Source organism: Triturus cristatus, chromosome 7 (assembly GCF_964204655.1).
Source record: "Triturus cristatus chromosome 7, aTriCri1.1, whole genome shotgun sequence".
Classification (NCBI taxonomy): Eukaryota; Metazoa; Chordata; class Amphibia; order Caudata; family Salamandridae; genus Triturus; species Triturus cristatus.
This window is the reverse complement of record NC_140590.1, coordinates 17,654,559-17,668,450: the sequence shown is the minus strand read 5'-3', so window position 1 is coordinate 17,668,450 and position 13,892 is coordinate 17,654,559. Positions and strand designations below refer to the sequence as shown.

Below are 13,892 nucleotides of genomic sequence, written 5' to 3'. Positions count from 1 at the left end.
CCTGCTCAGCAAAGTTTCGTATCAGTGGTGGAGCCGTATCTTGGAAGGTCTCCACAGATCCTCTTTTGTTCTCTATCCTTTTTTCAACTGGTAATCTCTGAAGACGGCATCCGCTTAGTATTTAGTGCCCCGCTTCCCGAAGCCTAGGCCAAGAAAACAACCACCCATCTTAGTGAAAAATATTCACAGCAGATGGTTCAAAATAAATAGCAAATCTCTTGACTCTAGAATACCCAAGAAATCAGAAATAATGCACTGAAGGAAGCAGATTCATGTTTTATACCCAGAACTGTAACAAGGCACTTGAGAAACTCCACGCAATCTGAACTCGATGACATTCCATACTGCCCTGAACATATATGTGGCCTTTTTGCTCAGCGCACAGATCCTTTGGGTGTCTTCATGTGTACCTGAAACTGGTCCTCACATGACTTCTGGGCCCTCCCTTTGAGCCCCTGCACTGCTGTAACCTTCAATTCTTATCTTGGACCCTGGCCTTCCTGCTCGCAGTCTCCTCTTTCAAACTCATTAGTGAGCTCCAGGATGCGTAATATGTAGGGTAGGAAGGGTTTTATATGGTCCCGGGCTGGTAGTACATAGGGGTAGTAAGGGTTTTATATGGTCCAGGGGCTGGTAGTACATAGGGGTAGTAAGGGCTTTATATGGTCCAGGGGCTGGTAGTACATAGGGGTAGTAAGGTGTTTTATTTCTTAGTGATGGATTGGGTTTAGGAGTAGTTAGATTATTATTTTATGTTTTTATTTTGTTAGGGTTCATGTTTTGGTGTATTAAGAGGGGGTTAGGTTTCAGGGATGGATAGTGTATTGGCATGTTGGGTGAATTGCTATGTATAGGTATTGACCTTTTAAAATTAATATAAATTAGGGGTTTTTTTTAAAGTAAATTTCAATATTTGAAAATGTTGAGATTAATTAACTTATTATTAAAAAAATAAAATGTACTTAAATTAAATGTTCGAGGCATATGAGCTGCAGATTGTACACTTAGCATAGATCGCCATCTGGTGTTGGGCCCGGATGTTTGCAGTTTGTTTTTCTTCTTGGACAGTCTTTGGAAGTCACGAGTTTGGTGACTCCTCCTTCGGTCCGTACTGCGCATGGGCTTCGGCTCCATCCTCAGATTGTTTTTTTCCGCCATCGGGCTCGGATGTGATACTTCGTGCTCCGGCTTCGAACTTCTACGGTTCCAGCCTCGACGGAAAATCCTCGATTCTTCGAGTTCCTTCATCATCTTCATCTCTCGAAGCGGCACTTTCTCCATCCCGTACATCGACACCGGCCTTCGGGCCCTCCGCGACTCCGGTCCCGGCCGATGGAAAGGACTCCGTTCAAAAAGTGCCCAAAATGTGGGTCTAAATTTCCCCACACCGACCTCCATCAGGTGTGTAACCTTTGCCTCTCTCCGGAACACGAGGCCAGAGACTGCCCCGCCTGCAAGTCTTTTCGATCGAAGAAGACCATCCGAGATCGAAGAGCTCGACGCACCATGGCGCACTCATCCTCGGCAGCTCCACCGGACATCTTCGGAGACGACGCCGAAGCTTCGGGGCAAACACACACCGAGCAGGAGGAAGACGTCGTCAGCGCTTCCGAGGCCGACGACTCCGACGTGGAGGACATTACACCAGCGCAGCGGGCCGTGAGTAATATGCCCCCTCCTACCCCCACGCCGAAAACCAAAGAGACTCAGGTTACTCCCTCGCCTGCCGGCCTGGGCAAAACCAAAACCAAAACTTCGATCACCCCACCTTCGGGCCCGGTGTCGAAGCTCCCAAAGTCTCATGGCAGCTCTGGATCGAGCCAGCCGACACCCGGTGCCGAAAAACAGCATCCGGCACCGAAGACTGCAAAATCCAGCTCGACTCCGAAACCACCGGTGCCGAAGCCTGGACACTCGGTGCCGACCAAACACAAACACAAATCTGTCGGCACCGATGCTCCGGCGCCGAAACATCATTCGACGCCGAAACACCCGGAGACCTCAAAAAAGCATGGCGCACACAGACCATCGAAACCCCCGGTTCCGAAATCACCGGTGCCGACAGACGACTCGACACCATTGGCTCTGTTTACACCAGACCCTTTACAAAAGACTTTGTCCAAAGATCCAAAGACTGGGCTTTTGACTTTAACTACCAAGAAAAGACGCCTTGATGCTCCGGCTCCTCCTCCTCCACCCAAAAGGAAGGACTCTGCTACTTCTCCCCTCAGAGTGCCCTCCCCACTACCGCCTCCTCTACCCCCTCCACCTCCTCCACCACCTCCACCTCACAGGTCTCCGCCACCTGTACCTCACTACGATCCGACCCCATCCCCAGATCCGGATGATGGGGATCCGGACAATTACCCGGCGGACGCCCCAATGGATCCCACTCCACCAGGGACCCCAGATCCATGGGAGGATTACAATAACCCTGATATACCCAATGTACCTCAGGACGACTTATACCCATCAAGACCGTCTCCTCCAGAGGACTCCTTAGGGTTTCACCATTTAGTGCAGAGAGCAGCACACTACCATGGGGTGGACATGCACAGTGAACCAGTAGAAGAAGACTTCCTACTGGATACATTTGATATACAAGACAAATCCACTTCCATTTTACCCATGCTTAAGGGTGTCACCAAGCACGCTACAGAGGTGTTCAAAGACCCTGTCAGAGCCAGAGTGCTGAACCCTAGAATAGAGAAGAAGTATAAGGCGGCACCCACAGACCCTGCTTACATCAAGGGCCCTGCTCCCCTAGATTCCCTAGTTGTCTCCACAGCTAGAAAGCGGGCTAACTCCCAATCCTCAGGAGATGCCCCACCGCCAGACAAAGAATCTAAACTTCTGGACGCGTCTGGTAAACGCACCGCCTCCCAAGCTGCAAACATGTGGCGCATTGCAAACACACAAGCACTGCTTGCGCGATATGATAGAGCACACTATGACGAACTAGAGGCTCTTATGCAGCACCTTCCAGAAAAATACAAGCACAAGGCTCATGACCTGATACAGGAGGGTAAGCTAATTACAAACACCTCCATTAAGTGTGCCCTCGATGCAGCCGACACTGCTTCTAGGGCCATAAATACCAGTGTCCTGCTTCGTCGCCACGCCTGGCTCAGGATCTCAGGTTTCAAGCCTGAAGTCCAGGCATCCATACTCAATCACCCCTTTGACCAGGAAACACTCTTTGGGCCAAAGGTAGACGAAGCGCTCGAAAAGATGAAGAAAGACACAGACACAGCAAAGTCTATGGGGGCACTCCAAACACAAGCCTCCAAACGTTCCTTTCGACGCTCGTCCTTTCGTGGCACAGGCAGAGGCTCCTCCACCGATAACGCCTCTACCTCCTACAAGTCCCCTCCTCAAAATACCTTTTCAAAGGGCAATCAGAGAGGTGGTTACAGGGGTAACAACAATAAGGGCAGGGGCAAAACCAACAACACCCGTTCTGCCACCCCCCCCGCACAATGACTCCCCTCCGCTCCCCCCAGACCATTCCACTCCGGTCGGGGGCAGACTACAAAACTTTATCCACGTATGGGAGTCCATAACATCGGACAAATGGGTAACCCAAATTATTCGGTCAGGGTACTGTCTCGAACTAACATCTACCCCACCCAATATCCCACCAAGGCACCGTCCAATGTCTCAAGAACATTCCACACTGCTCAAACAAGAGGTACTCTCACTCCTCCAAAAACACGCTATAGAGCAGGTCCCCGTCAATCAACAAAATCTAGGGGTCTACTCCCTATATTTCTTAATACCAAAGAAAGACGGGACCCTCAGACCCATTCTCGACCTCCGGCCTCTAAATGCCTACATACACTCAGACCATTTTCACATGGTCACCCTACAGCAAGTCCTCCCACTCCTCTGCCAGGGAGACTTTCTCACATACCTTGGATCTGAAAGACGCATACTTTCACATTCCAATACACCCCTCTCACAGGAAATACCTCAGGTTCGTGGTGGACGGGCAACATTACCAATTCACGGTTCTCCCCTTCGGGGTCACCACCGCACCGCGGGTGTTTACCAAATGCCTAGCAGTAGTAGCAGCACACCTCAGACGTCAACACATTCACGTCTTCCCTTACCTGGACGACTGGCTGATAAAAGCCGCGTCCTACGACCAATGTGTGCAGCATACAAACAGCACCATCCAACTGCTCCACCAGCTAGGCTTCACGGTGAACTACCAAAAGTCCCACCTCATACCATCTCACACAAAGCAATATCTCGGGGCCACTATAGACACCTCCAAGGGTATTGCCTATCCAAACTCAGCCAGAATCACAAGCATTCAAGCCTTACGCAAAACATTCCTTCCTCAACACTCTCTTCCAGCAAGAGTGTTTATGAAGCTCATAGGAATGATGGCGTCTTGCATCTTCATAGTGCCCCATGCAAGACTCCACATGCGTCCACTTCAAGAGTGCCTAGCACAACAGTGGAACCAGGCCCAGGGTCAGCTGACGGATCTGGTGTTGGTGGACGGCCGCACACATCACTCTCTGCAGTGGTGGAACACCACAAACCTTTCCAAAGGGCGGCCGTTCCTGGACCCGGTTCCTCAGGTGATTCTAACAGCGGACGCATCGCTCTCCGGCTGGGGAGCCCACCTCCTACACCTCACCATGCAAGGACGCCACAGCAAAATCGCTCCACATCAGCCACATCAACCACCTGGAGCTCTTGGCGATCTTTCTAGCCCTAAAATCTTTCCAAAAACAGATTTCGGGCAAAGCAGTCCTCATTCGCACAGACAATATGACTGCGATGTATTATATACAAAAACAGGGGGGGACACACTCTCCCCAGCTCTCCCGCTTAGCCCAGAGCATATGGAGATGGGCAATTCCCCAAAACATCTTTCTCCTGGCACAGCACGTTCCAGGCGTACAAAACACCATGGCAGATCTGCTCAGCAGACAAACACAACAACTACACGAATGGGAACTGCATCCACAAGTTCTTCACCCATTCTTCCAACAGTGGGGGCATCCTCAGATAGACCTCTTCGCCACCCACGAAAACAAAAAATGCCCAAGCTTCGCCGCCAGATACCCACACCCATTGTCCAAGGGCAATGCGATATGGATGAACTGGTCAGGCAGATTTGCATACGCCTTTCCACCTCTCCCACTAATTCCATTAGTGGTCAGGAAGCTACAACAGCACTCCCTCACACTCATTCTGGTAGCTCCGACGTGGGCCAGGCAGCCGTGGTACACCACGCTACTACAACTGTCAGTGGTACCACATCAAAAATTGCATCTATCCCCATGCCTCCTAACCCAGAACCATGGAGAAATCAGGCACCCGGACCCAGCTCAGCTCAACCTGGCGATCTGGCTCCTGAAATCCTAGAATTCGGATACCTTAACCTTCCCCCTGATTGCATGAACATCATCATGGAAACCAGACGTCCTACCACTAGAGCATGCTATGCCGCAAAGTGGAAAAGATTTGTAATTTACTGCCGTAACAATACAATCAACCCTCTTGATGCATCCATACAGCACATAATATGCTATCTGCTCCATCTTCACAGGTGTAACCTGGCATATTCATCCATACGACTACACCTAGCAGCGATCGCTGCCTATCTACAAAACAGGCAGCATTTATCACTCTTCAGAGTGCCCGCTATTAAAGCCTTCATGGAAGGCCTTAAACGAGTAATTCCTCCCAGGGCACCACCTTCCCCTGTATGGAATCTAAATTTGGTTCTTACACGTCTAATGGGTCCGCCCTTCGAACCAATGCACAAATGTGAGCTACAGTTTCTCACCTGGAAAACAGCTTTCCTTGTAGCTATCACTTCCCTTAGAAGGGTTGGTGAAATACAAGCGTTCACCATACAGGAACCCTACATACAAATGCATCACAGCAAGGTCATACTTCGCACAAATCCGAAGTTTCTGCCCAAAGTCATTTCCCCCTTCCACCTCAATCAATCAGTGGAATTACCTGTCTTCTTTTCGCAACCCCAATCTGTTGCAGAAAGAGCCTTACACACGCTTGATGTAAAAAGGGCGTTACTATACTACATACAAAGAACGCAACCCTTCAGGAAGACTAAACAATTGTTCGTTTCCTTCTCTCCACCACATAAAGGCAACCCCATTTCAAAATCAGGGATAGCTAGGTGGATTGTAAAATGCATACAAATTTGCTATCAAAAGGCAAAGAGAACATTATCTGTTCCCCCTAAAGCCCACTCTACAAGAAAGTTAGGGGCTTCTATGGCTTTTCTAGGGAATATACCCTTAGATGACATCTGCAAGGCAGCCACATGGTCTACACCGCACACCTTCACAAAACACTACTGTGTAGATGTGCATTCCAAGCAGCAAGCTAGGGTGGGCCAGGCTGTACTAAAGACACTTTTTCAAACAGCTGCAACGGATACCGGTGGTCGCCGCTAGGGTTGGGTACTGCTATATAATCTATGCTAAGTGTACAATCTGCAGCTCATATGCCTCGAACGGAATATGCTACTTACCAGTATGCATCTGTTCTTGGCATGTAGAGCTGCAGAGTTGTACACGCCCACCCGCCTCCCCGGCTACCTGTATCCGTTCCAGTACATCTTATTTAGATACAACACATGGGTTTCTCACTGTTATTACTACGCTCCATCATTTCCCTGTTGGCGAAAAACAATCTGAGGATGGAGCCGAAGCCCATGCGCAGTACGGACCGAAGGAGGAGTCACCAAACTCGTGACTTCCAAAGACTGTCCAAGAAGAAAAACAAACTGCAAACATCCGGGCCCAACACCAGATGGCGATCTATGCTAAGTGTACAACTCTGCAGCTCTACATGCCAAGAACAGATGCATACTGGTAAGTAGCATATTCCTTACTCTGTCTTCAATTAAAGTAAAACTGTACAGCTGTTCGATAGGGTATACATGTATAATTATAAATGAAGTTATAAATACAATATTATTTATAAACTAAAGCGGTTAAAATTAATAATTACCTGCAAAGTTCAAGACTGCATATGTACCGCATTCTGATTGTAAAACCTGCAGTGTGATGACTCCCAATGTAAATGTTTGCGAAATAACAACTGACAATTAATGACTATACTTAGGCTTTTCAGTTTCTATTTGGGCTTTTTCAGTGTGTTCGATTGTTTTTCAAAATTGTAAGAATCCGTGTTTATCAGTGTGTATTTGTTTGTGCCGTGTTCATAATCCTCGGGATGGTGTTTTTGCCGTGCTAATGAAGAATGCAGCTCTTCTAAGTGTGCATTGTAGACCATCATGATGTGACCCGAATAAGATAAGTGGAGGGTGTCGTGTTTTTTGGAACGACACCGATCATGGAGGCATCTGTTTGCACGGAGATCTTTGCTTCCATGGTCCTGATACTTGAGCTTTTAGAAAGCAAAGGTGTGTCCAGCTCTCAAGGAAGGTGCATGAAATCATGGTGGTGATTGTTGCCCTGGCATGAGACACTGCAGAGTTCAGCTGCAGCCTTACTAGCCGCTAGGAAGCAACATGCTGTGAATAGTGAGCTGAAAACATTTGCTGTGAGCCATGCTCCCTAAAAGGGAGTTGGAAGTAGGTGCTGGAGGTTCTTGGAGGTATCCACAATGATATATGGGATTAACACAGCCCAAGTGGGTCACAGCAAAATTATCCATTCCAGAAAAGTGCTTATAGGTAGGGCCTGCATATGTACAGTTGACACCAGAGGGCTCCAAAGCAGTAAATGTTCTGTAAAATTCTGTGTTCCGTTTTTTTTTTCATTCTAGAAAACAGATATTCCCTTCTGCTGTGTTTTTATCGGTTATAATTGGTTTTAACTTAAAACCAGAAATTCTACCTATACTGGAAGGAATCCCTAATCTCTGAAAATTACAGGTTGCCATCTCAGTCTTTCCTACTAATTCATGGCACCTGTCAGAGGATATCCTGTAATGTGTGTTCGATGATATTTTAAACTTTGGCCACCTCACTTATGTACTCAATTAGATAGCATAAATGTGGAGCTTGGTAGTTTCTCATAATATTTAAGATTACTAGACCTCGCAGCTCTATGCTTAATATGCCATGGTCCCCTCAGCCGAAAGTTCTTCCACCCCCAAACATATTCATGCATGCATATATCTCACATGCAGTTTATGTTGTGCTGTTTGAAGTACAATATTTTATGTTATGTAATCATTGAAGCAGCAATGTGTCTTAGCATCCAATTATGCCAGTTAGCCAGAGGTACTTAATCGATTCTTAAGGGGTTCTTAAAGTTCCTCTCTTGAGTCTCGGTCCCTGTGGATGCTAGCTCAATTCATAGCTAGTCCACTGCATCCCTCACCCAGTGGAGTGAGTTCACCAGATAATCTCTTTCACCCTTTCTCACCAAAAGAGCAAGCGCCTCAGACATGCTTGGATTCACTTTAAAATCAATCAGCCAACTCCTTAATATCAAATGCATTTTATCTTTCAAGGTGCCTGTTAAGAGTACTTGCTAGAGAGTTCTCGCCCGCTAAAGGAGAACACAGATAGTCTCCTATTGTGAATACTTCCTCGATAGGATTGGCCTCGCTATCTATCCAGTTTTAGAATTGTTCTAAAATAACAGCAATGGTGATTCTTTACTGCCGTGCATTGGCCTCTCCGAGGCCGGGTGCGAGGAGCGCTCTGCTCCTTTGTGGGGGTGTTTGGCAGTGACTGTCTGGAGTGAAATAAGGCCCTGCAGAGCCCAGAGTGAGTGTTTAGGAGAGGCTGCTGAAGAGTGAGTGAAGGCATTGATAAAAACTCCCTCTCACGACTTGACCGAGTAGAGGGGCTTTGCCCAAGGCTGAAGGAGGTCCTAGAGTGAAATCCCTGGCATTGGAGTGGACAGCAAGGGTTCTGTAGTCCATGGAAGAGGGTCCCAGGTGTGCCGGTGAGCGCTGCCCCTGCAGTTCGTATAATGGGTTGGACTGTGTGAGATGTTTATTGAGGGTTTGAATCCTGGTGGGAATACAATTGTCTGTCCACAAAAGTGACTTTACATTGATGTTGTTTATCCTGGAGAAGGTAGAACTCCGCATATGTCCGCCCGAGTGGTTAGGATCATATGCTTTATGGGCCAGGTCTACGGAGGCATATAAGACTGTAAGGGCTGCCTCTATAAACAGTTTGATTTGTTTGTCCACATGGTAAAATCACAAAGATTAATGATATTGTTAGACGATGTGTAAATCGGGGGGGAGGTAGAGGAGGAAGGCAGAAGGACTCGTCCTCCTATTAAACTGAACCGTAAGTGAAGGGAACCCATCCGTCACTTTTGGACTTTGTTTCAGCGTCTGTTTTTAGAAAACTGAATGTTTTCTTGACATTGTATTTTTATTTGTATTTTTTTTTTTTTTTACAGGCGAACTTCACCCGAATCGGGTATCAGAGCGCTTTACATGGCAGCAGTTGCATTACATGAGAACACATTCATTTTTGTTAGGCACGGGGAGATTAAGTGATTTGCCCAGAATCACAGGATGTTCAGAGGCTCGAACCCTGTTCCCAGATTCGAGATCGACCGCCCTAGCCGTTAGGCCAACTCCTCTTCCCACCAGGGTGTCCCCTTGGTGGCATACTAAATCATTGGTTTCCTCCTGTTCCGCTGCGGAACGGAGTCTGCTGCGATGTACTGGTTACGTGGGAGCACTTATGGTGTTGTCTCTAATAGATGTATAGAATGTAAAGAAAAATAGGAGTGGGGGGGGGGGGTTTGTGGAAGATTAAAAATACCTGTCTAGTAGAAAAAAATTATTTTATTCGTATCTCTAGCCGGTATGGTTAAAATATGGGGAAAAGAATGAAACTCAATGGAATTATGTTCCTGAGTTTCAGCGGTCTACATGTTTCAAGGCCTACCCCACTGCTATTCATCCAGACCAAGGGTTACTACTCCCTGATTTACATACAGCACCGTGTTGGTGTTATAGCTGGAAGATATTAAGGATGCCTGAATCCGGCATCAGGAGTCCAAACAGGGGGAAGCCATGCCTGTAATCACACTTATTCCAAGGCTACTCCCTTGCCGATTCGCAAAGGGGAAGCCGCCTGTGACGCATGAAGCCAGATTCAGGCATCCTACATATCTTCCAGATATGACACCAATACAGTGCTGTATGTATATTTTTGACTTTTTCAGGGTACAGTTGCTTCACATCTAGATTGTTGACAGGAGTGGAATCAGGGAGTAGTACCCCGTGATCCTGGTGAATAGTATATTTGAACCATACCGGCTAGAGGTACGAATACAACTGTTTTTTCCTTCTATACAGGTATTGTTAATTTTACATAACCCCCTCCCCACCCACTCCTAAATTCTTTACATTCTCTTCATCTGTTAGAGACAACACCATAAGTGCTCCCACGTAACCTGTAGGTCGCAGCACGCCCTGCTCTGCAGCAGAACTGGAGAAACCCAATGATGAAGCATGCCACCAGGTGGAAAGCCTGGTTGGTGAAGGTTATCTAAAGAAAACATTCTGTTATCTAAAACCAGTAGTAGAAACAAAGTCCAAAAGTGACGGATGGACTCCCTTACTTTACGATATTATTTGACTGTAGTCGTAAGTGAAGATTAGTTTTGGGAGATTGATAAGCCAGTAGGCATTTAATGGAAGATATGTGAAATGTTAATATTAAGCGGGTAGGGCTTCTTCTGAAGTACACGGTTGTGCAGATGGGTGTTGGAATGTCCAGGAGTCTTTCATGATGTTTGACACTGTCACCGGTTCGAGGAGGTCTACCTAGACTGGTGATTTCATATTGCATAGGTTCTACTTGGACATGGTCTCAACCCCAGATCCTGACTCAGTAATAAACATGTTGTGGAGCTTGAAGTTACTTATGAGGCCTGGAGTGTTCAGCCAAAGAGAGCATGTTGAGTATCATGCATGCAAGGGAGTGCTGACGGATGGCAGTAGGATGACAGGACAGACCTCCTTAGATTAATGATGCTGTTAGGCCAAAGAGATGCATCTGGTGGCTTTACCCCAGGGATGTAGGTTATCTCAGAAGCCAGGTAGCTGATCTTTGCTGCTTGTTAAACTTGGATAAATCGCATCCTTGCTGTGGAAAATGACAGTCCATTTCGGAGAGAAGGCATGTTATATTATGGAACAGTAACTTAATGAAGCACACATCTACCCAAGGGTGTATTGGCGCTAAGTTAAGTGAGATACAAAAGGGAGCTAGTTGTTAAATAGCCACATTTTGAGCTCTTTTCTGAAGATCAGTGTAGGCAGGGCGCTGATATGGAAAGGGGAGTTATTCCAGAGCTTGAGTCAAGCATTAGAAACTGTCTTCCATGAAAGCAGTTGTAGTGCTGAAGCAAAGATAAGGCCAGAGACCTAGTAGTGCTTGTGGGTCAGTAGTATGCAGGGAAGTAGGCAGGCTGAGTGGACCCCACTGTTCTCATCTAATGTCACAAGGTTTCTAGTCCACTTTCTTGGAGTAATTTTTACACTTCTTTCGCCCCCGCATTGATTTGTTACAGATCGCATCTTTGGCTTCTGTGAAACAAACATTCCCATTACAAGGCACTAGTAATTCACAACTCGTTGAGCGCCCGAAGCAACAGTTCTTCTGTTGTGTTGTCCTACAGCTCTGACTGGGAGCCCAAACATTGTTTGACCCAAAGAGACCCTCTTTTCATTCAGGCACAAGTCTGACTTACAAGATGGATCTCAGAAAAGGTTCCTTCCATTGTTCCTATTATTTCCGCAAGGATGGTCGATGAAATGCCTACTCGTTGCCCCGGCAACCCTTTATTAGTTCACGTAGAAATAAGGGACTTCTTTGTACCCTCTCCTCTTTTGCTGCTGGAAGTTGTTCCTTCTTAACCCTGGTTTGCCTGCTTAGAAGTCACCACTTGTGTACGCCACTGCTGCTAAAAGGACCCTCTGCTGTTTGTCTTGAGCCAAAGAATGCATTAAAAATGTTTCCTGTAGCTTATTATTCTACTGCCAGCTAGCCAAGACCTTTTGATTTCTATTAAATATATGTATCTACGCAAATACTTCAAGGTCTTTCACTTAGCCTCCTCAGACGTGGTTTAATAGTTTTTGTGATAAGGTTTTACAAAAGCCATTTCAAAACAAATAAGCATTGGCAAAGCAAAAAGCTCTACTGGCAATGAATGACCTATTGACTTAGTCAGAGCTTTCTTCTTTTTTAGGTCTCTCCTGGGACAGCGTATTTGCTATCACTGCAATATCTATTTTTTAAATTTGATTTTTTTTTAAATCCATTTTAAAAGGCTTAGAGCTCACCCATTACTCCTCATTGGCTGGCTTCACTGTCATTCTCATTTCATGGGTTTTCATTTGAATCTATCTATCTATCTATCTATCTATCTATCTATCTATCTATCTATCCTGTGCATGTCTCTATATTTACGGATGGATGGATAGGTAGATAGATACATTACATGACCCAGTGGCGGTCCCAGGGGATGGGGTCCCCGGTGACTTTGAAGGCTTGGGGAGGGGTGCTGTGTGACCCCTCTGCCTTTACTATATGGCTGGGCCATGGAGGAGTGGGTCCCGCGGCCAGAAACTGCCCACTGAGGGGGGCTACATGCCCCCTTTACTACTATGACTTCATTTATTACACCACTGATGACAACCCAAATGACATCAATGATGACATCATCCAATCATCCAATGAGTGTGCTAGTGTGCATAGTGGCGGGTAACTACTGTATTACCTTTCTATCTACTTTTGTACAGCCTGTGTCCAGCTAATGGTTGTAAGTGTTTACAAAACGCAAGTACTGAACACATTATACATCTTTGTATTGAAGAGTAACTCTGCGTGCAAATGACAGTTGACGACTTGGGTCCAGTATGTGCCACACAATTTTTTTGTTCTACATAAAAAGATTCCAACAGGGCAAATATTCTATGTAGTAGATACTAAGTATTGTAAGCAGTTATTAGACAAATCGTCTCAGCATGACAATTTCTACTTAACATAGAAGATTGTGTCCACCAGGTTTTAAGCTAGGCACATGTGCTTGTTTTGCTTCAGAAGCTGGGCTATCTGTAAAGTTATAACCACAGTATGAAGGATGCAGGTAGTATCATCTTTAGCACCTTCAGTCGTTGCTTATTTAAAGCGAATAGTGTCTTTTTGTCAAGTGTTGTATAGAGTATGCACTGCTCTTAGTAGATACTTTTTAGTACTCTGTAGTGTATTTTTTATGAGAGTTTCACTGTCTGCAAACAGTGTGGGACAGAGTAAACTCTCTCCATAGAGTGAACCCTGTTTACTGTACCCATTTTTCTACTCATATCACCTTCATTTCTCAATGTAGGTTCAATGTGTGTCGGGTTTGATACAGGTAAAGGCTGTCCGTAGTAGGGCATTCGTTTTGGAAGAGACTTTGAGTATCTTGAGAAACGTGACTTTCTCTGAAGAGTTGTATACATATTGAACCCCGTGTGTGAGGGTTTCCCATATATCTGTGGTGCATTGTTAATGTGACTTTCACTAGCCGTGAAGTGTATGGTATAGGGTTCGTGCTTGCTACATTTGAGGGAGTTGGCTCGGTGATGGCATTAATGATGCTTTATATTATTTTTAGCCATTTTGTATTTACTTTGATGCTCTACATCATTCTGAGCCATTTTGTATTTACATTCAGGCCTCTAATGCCATACTAGTGTATAGAGGGACGTGTACAAATGAAGCTTGGATGATGTCATCAGTGATGTCATAGAACATGTCATGAGTGATGTAAAATGTGAGGTCATAAGCAGTGCGTGGCGGGGCGCAAGTTATAGTTAGCTCTGGTTACTATAACAGGTGAAATTTTTTTTTTTTACTGTTTTCAAAACATTAATGTCGTCGCTGGCATATTCACCTA

The 13,892-nt window shown here is 46.0% G+C and overlaps 1 protein-coding gene across 2 annotated transcripts in view; it reads left to right on the top strand.

Moving 5' to 3' along the window:
- VARS1 (valyl-tRNA synthetase 1) overlaps window positions 1–13,892 on the top strand; it is a 246,999-nt gene that overhangs the window by 219,519 nt on the left and 13,588 nt on the right. The window lies entirely within an intron of this gene.